The 12,193-nt window shown below is 38.5% G+C and overlaps 1 pseudogene; it reads right to left on the bottom strand.

Annotated features, from left to right (window-relative positions):
- Nucleotides 1–203: 203 nt before the first annotated feature.
- LOC149990579 (guanylate-binding protein 1 pseudogene) lies at nt 204–2,021 on the bottom strand (annotated as a pseudogene).
- Nucleotides 2,022–12,193: the final 10,172 nt, after the last annotated feature.

The following is a 12,193-nucleotide window of genomic DNA, read 5'->3' as shown; positions in this document are numbered from 1 at the left end:
TATTGTAGAAGTATAGACCTGGTTCCCCACGGGAAAACCAGTGTGTGGAGTGGGTCCTGTGTGCCACCACACTCCTAGTGGTTTTCCAAATCTGGGGCTGAGCTACATTTGCCACCACCAAGCACACTGGCTTCCCATACCCAGTTAAAAGGTCACTTTTTCTCAAGTGTCATGACATTTTTCCAATTGCGTGAGTTATGCCTTCAGTAAAGAGTGAACAGGAAACCTCTGTTCATTAGGTCTTTAGCTTAAGATGCATTTCTTCCTGCTTCTTCTCAAGTCGTTCTGGAGGTTCACTATTTCTTTATGAAGTTGTTTGCTCTCCCTTTGGAACCCTTCCTCTAGTAACCGGGCCTGTTCCTGAAGTTTAACAGTGAGAGCCTGCTCTTGTTCTTGCTTTAACTGGGCCCTCTCTGCCTCCATCTTCTCAGTCAGTTGTTTCACATGTTCCAGATAACTCTTTTCTTTCTGCTCCAACAGCTGCTGATTCTTTATATGCATTTCCTCCAACATTTTTTTTTTGTAGCCTCTGCAGATTCAGCTTTCACACATTGCTCTTCAATCTCCTTTTCCTTTTCTGTGAGAGTCTGGTCTGTCAGTAGAATTGTGTCAATCAAAGACTCCTTGGACCTCAAGTATGTCTGAAGAATTTCTTCACTCTGTATTCCCTTCCTGGGTTCCTGAAGATACTTTTTCTTCAGCTCTTTCATCTTTTGAATAAAGAGATAATATCCTCCTGGTTTAGAATAAATCTTCTGTTTTATTTCTTCTTCCAGAGGATAGAAGATATCCTTAAGTAAAGCTGAGCAACGATCTGATGATGCTTTTATATTTTGTTCACAAAAGTCATCTTGCCTTTTTTCTAGCTGGGCCACTAATTCCTTTTGGAATAAATGGTCCACATCCTTAAAGGAATTCTTGATGAAGACTTCAATGGCCTCTTTCTCACTGGCCCTGTGCAGATCCAGCAGCTCCTGGAGGGTTTCCGTGGGCAGCTGCACCTTCTGACCCATCTGCTGGTCATAGTTGGCAATGGCCTTTTTCACTGCAGCCGAGTTTTCTATCTGGGCCAAGGACAAGACTGCGTTCTCCATGCAGGGCAGGTCCCCACTGCTGATGGCATTGACGTAGGTCAGCACCAGGCTCTCCAGTCGAGGCCCATTGACCTTGATGCCTCCTGGAAGCGTTTTAACTTTGGAACTGTTGAAGATGTAAGAACAGAAGATTGTAGCTTGTTGCACAAATTCGGAGTCCAACTCATCATCATGTAGGGTCTCAAGCTGGCCTAGCCTCTTCCGGTGAGTGGGCCGGTCGAAGACAAAGCATTTCTTCTTTGGGAAGAACTTCCGGATACAGAGTCGGGGAAGATTAAAATTTTTATCTTCTTGACTGGTACCTTGCTTAAGTTTGAGTGAATTCTCCAGGTACTCATCTGGTGAGATGGATTGTCCATCTGTTTCCAAGTCTAGGGAAAAATCCCTCAGCGTCCACACAAAATCTGGAAAGAAGCTCACAAAGTCAGCTGAATCTTCGACCTCATTTGCACCAGGTGAAGATTTTGCCCTTATTCGATCTGTCAGCTCTGTCACATAGTGCAGTTGATCCATGGCCTGCTGGTTGATGGTCCCCATGCTGTTGTACACAAAGGTGCTGCTCAGCAGTATTGCCAGGGCAAAGATCCAGGAGTCATTCTGGTTGTCACCCTTCTCTACATCTCCTAGGCCCTCCGTGTCAAGCAGAACTAAGGTGTAGTTTGGCTTCCTAGGATGAGGCACACACCACATCCAGATACCTTCGGTGTGAGACTGCACTGTGGAGCCCAGAGAGAAGCCCTTGTTCTTCCCAGCCAGCCTGTTCATCAGGTAGGATTTGCCAGTGCGGTAGAGACCCACTATGGCCACCACGACAACAGGCTGGGTAATGGCAGACAGGATCTTCAGAGCTTCTGGATTAACTAACAGCTTCCCTTTCGTGTTCTCAATGAGACACACTGGGCCTGGAATGTGCATCTCTGAGGCCATGTCCAAAATGTCACTTTATCTGTTTTCTCCTCAGTTCAGGTTGGAGGCTTTGTTACTTGTCTGTCTTTCACTGGATGGATGGGTTTTTAACTCACCTGTCTGATGTCATGAGGCTTTCTGGATTTCCTAAACACCTTTAATTGGAAGTGCAGGAACTTACAGTAATGTGAAACTGAAAGTACTGTATACAGAGCAACAACTCATCACAGGGAAGGAATTTCTGAAAGCTGTGCAGATGGGCGGGTACATGGGTATCTCAGGATTTCTCAACTAGTTCATTTTGACAGGAGCTTCACTACTAGTGGGTATGGCCAATAAGATGTGGCTTCCTCTTCTCTCATCTTTCACCTACATTTCTCATCCCCTCCAACACAGTGTTGCCGAGACTAAATTCCTGGCTTGTGTGACCAGAGGCTGGGGGCTTCCAATCTCCACCGTTCACAGAGTGAATGAAGGCTGTAGTTCACGCATAGCAGGCTGAGACCACCTGGTCTGATCACTCTTGCTCTGGCTCACTTGCAGGATGGAGCTTCCAAGCTGTAGTTGCCAATCATTCAATTCTGATTGGGGAGACCTCATCTGTGTTATGGTGTCCATCAGCTTTTAATCCAGAACCTCGTGGATTCTCAGCCTCCTTGTAAACTGCATGGTTAGTCCTTTGTAATCCACATGGAGAGCCTTCCTTTTCAAAGCAGCAAGGTACGTCCCTTCTTTAAAACTGCATCGTCAGACCGCATCATCCATTTTCAAACTGAGTGTTCATAGAAACTTCATATGTCCATCAGAAAAACAAACAAACTTGATTTCTATGTTTATGAAGCATACGCAGTGCAACAACTATCTTTGAATTTTCTTCTTGAAGTTGATAAGTGACCAGCACAGAAGAATCCTTAATGTCCCATGGAATTTACTTTCTTGTTGATCTTCTCATGAGTGAAGATTATTAAATTCCTAGTGCCATCCCTGAACCACTTATACCAGCTTTAGAGCAAATTCTGACACACAGCTCTGCTTTAAATAACCCACATTTTCAATATTTAGTGTAAACAGGGTAGTTTTTTACCACCGATATTTGAAAAACACTTAAAAAGCCTCAGAATATGAAATATGCTGTAATACTGTATACACATATTGGTAAATTACATTCCCAGTTTGTCCTCAATTTCAAGAAAACCCTCAGCCAAATAAACTAGCAAGCAAATAAATCACTTTAATTATAATAAATAGCAGTTTCTCTAAATATATTACTGGCAGCAAATAGCTTCTATTATTGACTTTTGCAAAAGTAATTTTAGGGGAAACTATTCTCAGTAAAATTGGGGATGCCAGGCTGTGAACTGCTATTCCTCATCTATGTATGTTATACTCCATTTTGATTCCTCCACCAAGGAAAAACTAATTTCCAATTTTAAGGCACTTAAGCTGATATATTTATTATGAAATTATCCATCTTGTAAATTATCTTCTTCATAGTGCTTCACTGGCTAAATTTAAGATTGCAGTTTTCTATAGTGTAGACAGAATAATCATGGCTCAGGTCAGAAAAAAATTACTGCCTTTCTTGAACTATAGTAATATACCATAGTATTATAATGAGACAAACTTTTGTTTCAATTTTTCCATTGGCATGAAATTTTTTCACCATTTTATACATAGTGATAATTGATTAAGTGTGGTGGATATCTTGTTTGGTAACTAGGGCATGGAATTCAAAATCCCATTAAACCCCAGTTTTGCTGTACTAGCTGTGTGCCTTTTGGAAAATTATTATACATTTCTAGGCTTGAGTAAATTCTTCTTTAAAACAGAGATACTTTTCAACTTATAGAGTTGCTTACGTGTTTATAAAGTACCTGGCACATCATGAGAATTCCATAAATGGTAGTCATTAATAATTAAATTTTAATAACATCATCACATCATCATATACTCATGTAGGTTCTAGAACTCTTTATCTATGCACCTTGGTGGAATGCATAATCTCAATCAATCAATCAGATCCTTGCTGGACCTGCTAGTCAACCAATTTGCCTAAAGGCAAAGGTACTTGAAGATTAGCAGTAAGTGGGGATGGTGAGGTGGAGATGGATTTAAAAACATTAAGTATAATCCATATGATTTAATGATTTACTGGAAATGAATAGGAAGAATAATTAGTTAAGGATTATATCTGAGTTTCTGGTTTTAGTTATTCAGTAAATGGGGGTACATTTGATAAGGAAAGGAATTCTCAAGAAGGAACAGATTTGGGGGGTGGAGAGAGAGAGAAAGAGAGAGAGAGAATGAAAGAGAATGAATTTTTTGATGTTTCAGTTTTCAGTCTGAGGTGCCTGTGGTTTATCCCAAAACTGACATGTTAAAGGCAGTTGACTGAAGAGCCTGAAGTTCAATGGAGAGATCTGAGAGAGACTTAGAAAAGCAGAAATTATTAGTATAGTTGAAACTACCTGGAACAACTAGAATGGATGAGATCACTCTGGAAGTATAAAGGATGGGAGGAGGACAAAGAAAAGAAAATATCTCCAGACCTGTATGTCTAACTGCTCACTTAATAGCAACATACCCTTTGATCTTTATGTTCTAGCTATAATATACTATTTCAAAAGAGCCAGTGTATATGCTCTTCCTTCTATCTAATAATACTTGCCTATCTCCTCCTCTGCTCTTGATTGTCACTCTTTTGCTGATTCTTCTTCACTTTCCAGGATTCCATTTAACATAGAGTCAGTCTGGAAGCCATCCTACAATATCTATGCACTCCCTCCCGTCCGTAGTACATGTTGTGGACTGAATTGTGTCCCTATAAAATCCATGTTGAAGTTCTAATCCCAAGTATCTAAGAATGTGATTGTATTTGGATATATATAAAAATGTACTCAGGTACACAAATAGAGTAGAAAACTAGATCTCAAATTTCTAGGTAAATAAGATCTAGATTTTACGTTCAGGAACACAAGTTCAAATCTGGTGGTACCTGCAAAGAGATGAATAAACAAAAGTGATATTTATACTATTAGCCAAATTCAAGTGCTTTTTCAACCTTTACTTTTGATGTATCAGTAGTTTTAAATAGTCTCTTTTTTGTAGAAGAAAAAGCTGAAATTGCCAGTTGTTTTACTGTTCACCAGATCTTCTTATAAAGGGTTAGGAGGAAAACAGTAAATTAATGAATGATGAGGAAACCAAGTCCTAGAGCAGTGCCATAGGTTACACATTGAGTTTCTGGATGATCTATCCTCAGATTGACAACTATTGACCCCTGCTTCTGTACTCTTATGTCATCTGTACTTTTCCACAGCCATTTCATGTGTAGAAACCACCCCCATTAGTAAGATAGGTGACAATTAGAACACACAAGAGGCACCGATCTTAAAAGCCAAGAGAATTTGGTGATACTTCTTTTGATTGTATAGTATGTGATCTCTCAAATTTCGCTAGAAGGTGACCATAGGATCTGATGAACCGTAGTCACAACTATAGCTAATCTGGCCTAAATGTTAACTTGTATGTTCATCTAATATGGCTTCTGTGTCATTTTTAAAAGATTTTACTTATTCTTTTTTAATATCAGTTATTTTTTCTACTTTATTTTTATTGTTTATTCTATTACAGTTGTCCCAATTTTTTCTCCTTCTGTCCCCCTCTACCCAGCCCACCTGTCTCACCCACAGTCAGTTCCCCCCCTCTCCATTGTCCATGACTCATTCATACATGTTCTTGGACTAATCCCTTCCCCTTCCTTCCATTATTTCCTCCTCCCTCCTCCCCTCTGACAGCTGTCAGTCTGTTCCATGTTTCCATGTCTCTGGTTCTATTTTTTCTTGTTTAATTTGTTCATTAGATTCTAGTTATAGGTGAGATCATATGGCATTTGTCTTTTGCCCCCTGGCTTATTTCATTTAGCATAATACTCTCCAGTTCCATCCATGCTGTTGCAGAGGTAGGAGTTCCTTCTTTCTTTCTGCCGTGTAGTATTCCATGGTGTACATGTACCACAGTTTTTTGATGTACTCATTTACTGGAGGGCACTTGGGCTGCTTCCAGCACTTGTTTATTGTATTCTGTGCCATTTTTTGATGGAGTGTCTTCCTCATTAGTTCAGGTTGTTCTAGCATTGACTGAAGGTGTTTTTAAATAAACACATTTAGGGAGGCATATTGACTGTAAACAGTGAATAAATGATTATCTAATAAAATGTTAAAATACACTTATTTCTTGGAGATTCTTGTTGAGATGGAAATTCAAAGGCATTGAACTCACCAACTTCCTCCAAAATCTAAACAAAATGTCAAATTTAAATTAGCAGAGGAATTCTGAAGGCACTTCTTTCTGGTGGGAGTATAAATAGGTATCACTTGGAGGGAAAGCTGGAAATTTAATTTGTGTAAAAGCCTTAAAAACAGTAATACATATATCAATTGCACTCTTAGAAATTTATACTAAGGAAATAATCCAATATATTAAAAAGTAAAACACTACCATCACAGCTTTTGTTATAATCATTTGGGACTGCTATAACAAAATACCATAGACTGAATAGCTTAAAGAACGGAGATTTATTTTTTACAGTTCCAGAGGCTAGAAACCCAAGATCAAGGTGCTAGTCTACTTGGTTCCTCATGAGAGCTATCTTCTTAGCTTGTAGAAGGCCACCTTCGCCCTGTAGGCTCACACGGCCTGTACATGCACAGAGACAGAGGGTGAACTCTTTGGCTGTCTCTTTCACTTCTTATAAGCACACTAATTCTATCATGAAGGCTGTCCTTCATGACCTCATCTAATCCTAATTAGCTCCCAAAGGCCCCACCTTCAAATATCATCACATTGGGGGATAGGGCTTCAACATAAGAACTTTGGAAAGACACAATTCAGTTCCATAGCAGCTTTATAATAAAAACATTTGAAAATACTAAATAATCAAATATTTAGCCAATTTATATTCTGTTTTAGAAGAACAATTACTATTGACCAGAAAAATATTTACAGTATTTTAGCTTTTACCCCATATGTTCATTTTTGCGTATCACTTTGATATATGCATAGTTTACATTGTGATAATCAGAATTTAAATGTATACATATTTTGCTATATTTTACAAATATTTCTTAAACTTTTACTTCTTTTCCTTGTCTATTATCTACCTCTATCTCATATTAATATAAACTCCACAAGTCAAGAGAAAGGTTTTTGTCTGTTTTGTTCATTTTGCATCTCTAGTGCCTAGAACAGTGCGTGACACATTGTATGTGTTCAATAAATATTTGTTGAATGAAGGAATGAAAGGAAACACATTGTATTTATTTCGTTGAGCTGTCTTAACTAATTACCACAAGCTGAATAGCTTAAACAACAGAAATGAATTGTCTCACAGTTCTGGAGGCTATGACATCAGGATGTCTGGAGAGTGGGTTCCTTCTGAAGGCTATGAAGGAAAAATCTATTCCAGGTCTCTCTCCTTGATTGTAGATGGCCACTTTCTCTTTGTGTCTTTTTGCATCATCTTCCCCTATGCTTGCCTCTGTGTCCAAAGTTCCTCCATTTTATGAGGACATGAATCATATTGCATTAGGGCCCGCCTTAATGACCTTACTCTAACTTGATTATCTCTATCAAGACCTTATCTGCAAATCAAGTCACATTCTGAGATATTGGAGGCTAGTATTTCAACATATGACTTTTGGGGGGACACAATTCAATTTGTAACATACATCTATGTGTTAACGGCTTTATTTTTAAAATTTGTTTTCCTGCATTTTTGAATTAAAAAAATGAATATGCTTATATATTTATAATAAGGAGGTATAATAAATATTTTTACTTTCATCAAAATAATACATGCCAGGGTAAAAAAAATCAAATTGTACATAAAAGCTTTCAATGAATAAAAGGAAAGAGCCATCTTACCAAGGTTTTGTCACCCACAGTCTGTTATTCAGAGGTAATCCATTTTAAACTCTTTTTTAAAAGTTTTTTGCTGGTTACTGCCATATCTCAAAATGTAAGACTTAAATTGCTATTTATTCATGTATCAACTTTAAACATCATTTATCAACCTCCTCTTATGATAACTGAAGTTTAGCACATTTATATCTTCTACCTCCCCTTCTGATACTTCCCAATAAAAATCCTTTTCTTTTAAGTCACCTTTGTGACTTCAAATAATGTACTGGAAACTAGATTTCTTATCCTACCAAATACAATTTGTCTTTCTTTATCTGTTTTTCTGTAACAATCACATATGTGTTATACTCTATAGCCAGAACTGAAAGCACAAAAATAGTTTATTTCCCACACCACTGTGCTTATGTCTGTGTAAAGTTTTGGGTCCTTTTGTAACAGTGGGGAACTGTAATCCACCCCACCATTCTTTTGATATTGTTTCTGTAAATGCTGACTCTGACTAATAAGGTAGCTTGTAGATAAACAGCATGTTTGTATAAGAATCCTAGGGACTAACTTCAAAGATACAGACTCCAACATTCAGTCATCTCAGCTCTGCAAGATTTGTTGACCTTCAACTATAAAACCATGATGACAAAAACCATGATGATGCCCTAGCTAGTGTGGCTCAGTAGATTGAGTGCCGGCCTGTGAACCAAAGGGTCATGGGTTCAATACCCAGCCAGGGCACATGCCTGGGTGCGGGCCAGGTCCCCAGTTGGTGGCGTGCAAGAAACAACCACACATCAAGATTTCTCTTCCTCTCTTTCTGCCTCCCTACCCCTCTCTCTAAAAATAAATAAATAACATCTTTTTAAAAAAAACCCGTGGTGGTGTAAAACCAGGATGACACACACCAGACCATCACTTGACCAATTTCAGGTCCATGTCAGAACAGACTGCTGGTCTGCATATAGTCCCCTCAATGGAGAACTCTCCACCTTCTCCCCTTGATCTCTTCTGCCTTCCCTCTCCCACCTTAAACAAATCTCTGCCCACAATGAGATAAACTTCTTCCCTTCTCATTAGTTCGGTTTACATTGTGGCAGGTAGCCAGACCTGCGATCGGTAACACTTTCTGCTAAGATACATAGGGTGGGGCAAAAGTAGGCCTACAGTTGTTGGTATAGAAAATAATACAATAATTAATAAATAATAATACAAAAATAAACTCTGTGTTTTGTGTGCTAACAACTGTAAATCTACTTTTGCAACACCCTGTGTAATAGGAGAGTACCTAGCTGTGAGATGTCAAGGGCATCTGCCTTTTACTTCCAGGCTTAGCATTTTAGAGGCTACTGAATAATGTAGATCCTTTTTAGTGGTGTCACGTTCTCCAGGGTAGATCCAGCATTTTGATGTGCCATATGTGCTGCTACTGAAACTTCTGAGCTTTCCTCTTCAGTTTATCTGTTATCTGCATTTGGCCAGATTCCTGGAATCTGCCAGCATTTGCTCCAATCTGGCCTGGTTGTTCTCTAGGTCTGCTGCACAGTGGTCATTGGGCTTCTCTTCAGTGGCATTCCATTCTGTGCCTACTGTTGCTTAAACATTGTATCTTCTTTTTGTTAAACTCTCTTGGCAGACTGGAACACATGTTCTAGTGCCTTCTTGAGAAAGGATGTAGGAGAGGTGAATGAATGAGTCCTCTGATTTATGCAATGTTTTTATTGGCTCTCACATTTGAATATTAGATTGGATGAGTCACTTCTCCTTAGAATTTTTGCAGGCATTGGCATCCTTTTCTGCTAGCAGCTAGTATTGCTTGGAAGAAGTATGATTACAATTGACGCCCGTCCTTTGTGATGTGACTATCTTTTATGTCTTTTTCTTCTCCCATGTACTGAAATTTCGCCATGAGGCTTGATATTAGTCTTTTATTTGTTTCATTTGCTAGATGTTCAATGGGACCTTTAAATTTGAAGACATAAGGTTGAACAATTAATTTTTTTTGATAATTTCCTTCTTTACATTTTTTTGTTGTCTCTTAACAGAACTCCTGTTACTTGGATGTTGGACTAACTGGTCTGATTCTTTTTTTAAAAAATATTCTATTTATTTACTTTTAGAGAGAAGGGAAGGGATGGAGAGAAACATCAATGTGCAAGAGATACATGGATCGGTTGTTTCTTGCTTGCCTCCAACTGGGGACCTGACCCACAACCCAGGCATGTGCCCTGACTGGGAATGAAACTGGCAACCTCTTGGTTCTCAGGCCGGCACTCAATCCACTGAGCCACACCAGCCAGGGCTTGTCTGATTCTTATATTTTCTTTCATATTCCCCAAGTCTTTGTCTATTTACTTTCCTTTCTGGAAGAATCCTTAGTATTCTCCCTAATTTCTCTATTGAATTTGTCTTTTAAAATTTGTTATCACATTTTGAATATCTTTTCTTTGTTCTGTTTCTTTTAAAAAAATCCTTTTTGTTTTATGGCAGCACATAAAATATAGCTAATTATAAATAATCTCATATGCTAGATACTGTGCTAAATGCTTCACATATATTAACCCATTTATTCTTCCCATAAACAATATAAGAAAGATACAAATATTATCTCTGTCTTAGAGATATGGAACTAGAAGAAGAGGTTCAAATAAACATCCTCAGTAAATAAAAAAATGCAGGAATACTGGAAGATGTTATATGAAGTGAAGCATATGACCTGGTTTTGAAAATTGGCTCTTGCTCTCCCTGTGCCTCATTTTGTGTCACTAAATCCTAAGTCTCTGCTGGCCGTCTTGGAGTAAACGGCTTTTTCTCCTTGATGTCTCCTCTACATATTACTTGTCCTCTATCAGCTTTCTATCTCTCCAAAATGTGTTGAAATTGCCTGCCCTCTGCAGTTTCCCTTTATGGTATTCTTGTTCTTCGGTATTTTATTTGTATTTTTATATTCTTCTACCATGACCCTCCATATCACCCTGCCCAGGCTCTGTAGCTTCAGCTTCACTGGAGAGGACACTCCAGCGTCATCGCAAGATGTCGATTCAACACGGGAGGAGACAGATACCGTGTCACTCCCGAGTCGGACTGCACAACCATTCTCGGTGGTGCAGATAGACTCTTAAGAAGCTACACCATCGTCTCTCGAGACGGACGGCTGCCGACGACGACGACGACGACGACTAATCAGATCCAGACCGGCTGGTGCCTCCAGAGTGAAGCCTGCAATCTACCATAATTTTAAAAAACTTATTTATTGTTTTTATTCTTTTACTATAATTTTAAAAATTTTTATTTTTTCTCAGAGAGAGGGAGAGGGAAGGAGAAAGAGAGGGAGAGAAACATCAATGTATGAGAGATACATCAGTTGGTTGCCTCTCATATGCCCCCAACTGGGGACCTGGCCCACAACCCAGGCAAGTGCCCCGACCAGAAATTGACCGGTCACCCTTTGGTTCACAGGCTGGCACTCAATCCACTGAGCCACACCAGCCAGGGCTCTTTTGCCATAATTTTAGTGTGGTCAGTCTACTACCTTCATCTGGAAGTTCACAGTATGTTTCTATTTATCCCATTATTTCCATTGAAAGCTAGTTATTTAGACAAAATTCTAAGTCTGATATAAATTATGATTTTGAAGAAGTAAGTTTACATTTCATATAGTCAACTTGTTTGTTTTTAATGGTGTATGGTACTTTTTGTAAGTGATTTAAATATTTTTTAAGAATCATACTTTCTTCTTAATAATTAGCATCTAATGACTTAATATTAAGTCTAATGACAATTACACTGTTCTCATTCCAGTGATACACAGAAATTAAATAGTGATTTAAAAAAGGAAAACAAACAAACAAACAAAAAAATCCCTACACTTTGTGCGAATTGGCCTACTCAGAAATTGAACTTGCTTTTTCCTGGTATCGTACATCTCTGAACTATATTTTAGATCATGGGGTTCCCCATCATTAGAGAGCTAGAAAGAAACATTGACTACACCAATTATGAAAGAAAGCAGGTCAGTGTTTATATGTACCTACCAAGAGAGTCAAAGAAGAAGTACAATGAAAATTTGTCTAGTGCCATCATTTTTCACCTACTGTTTGCAAATATTTTCATCCTAGTTACTCGTGTTAAGAATTTTGAAGTTGTTTTGTAAGCTTCCACATGATTTCCCAAATTAATTTGGAACCAATTCTGCTTCTAAACCCAATCATGCCCTCTCTTCTCATATTTTCATAGTAATACTCAAATTCATCCTCTTATCTCTTCTGTGCTAACTTGTCATT

Source organism: Furipterus horrens, unplaced genomic scaffold, assembly GCF_987537825.1.
Source record: "Furipterus horrens unplaced genomic scaffold, mFurHor1.1.pri manual_scaffold_17, whole genome shotgun sequence".
Classification (NCBI taxonomy): Eukaryota; Metazoa; Chordata; class Mammalia; order Chiroptera; family Furipteridae; genus Furipterus; species Furipterus horrens.
Note: the sequence above shows the minus strand (reverse complement) of the source record. Positions and strands in the feature narration are given on the sequence as shown.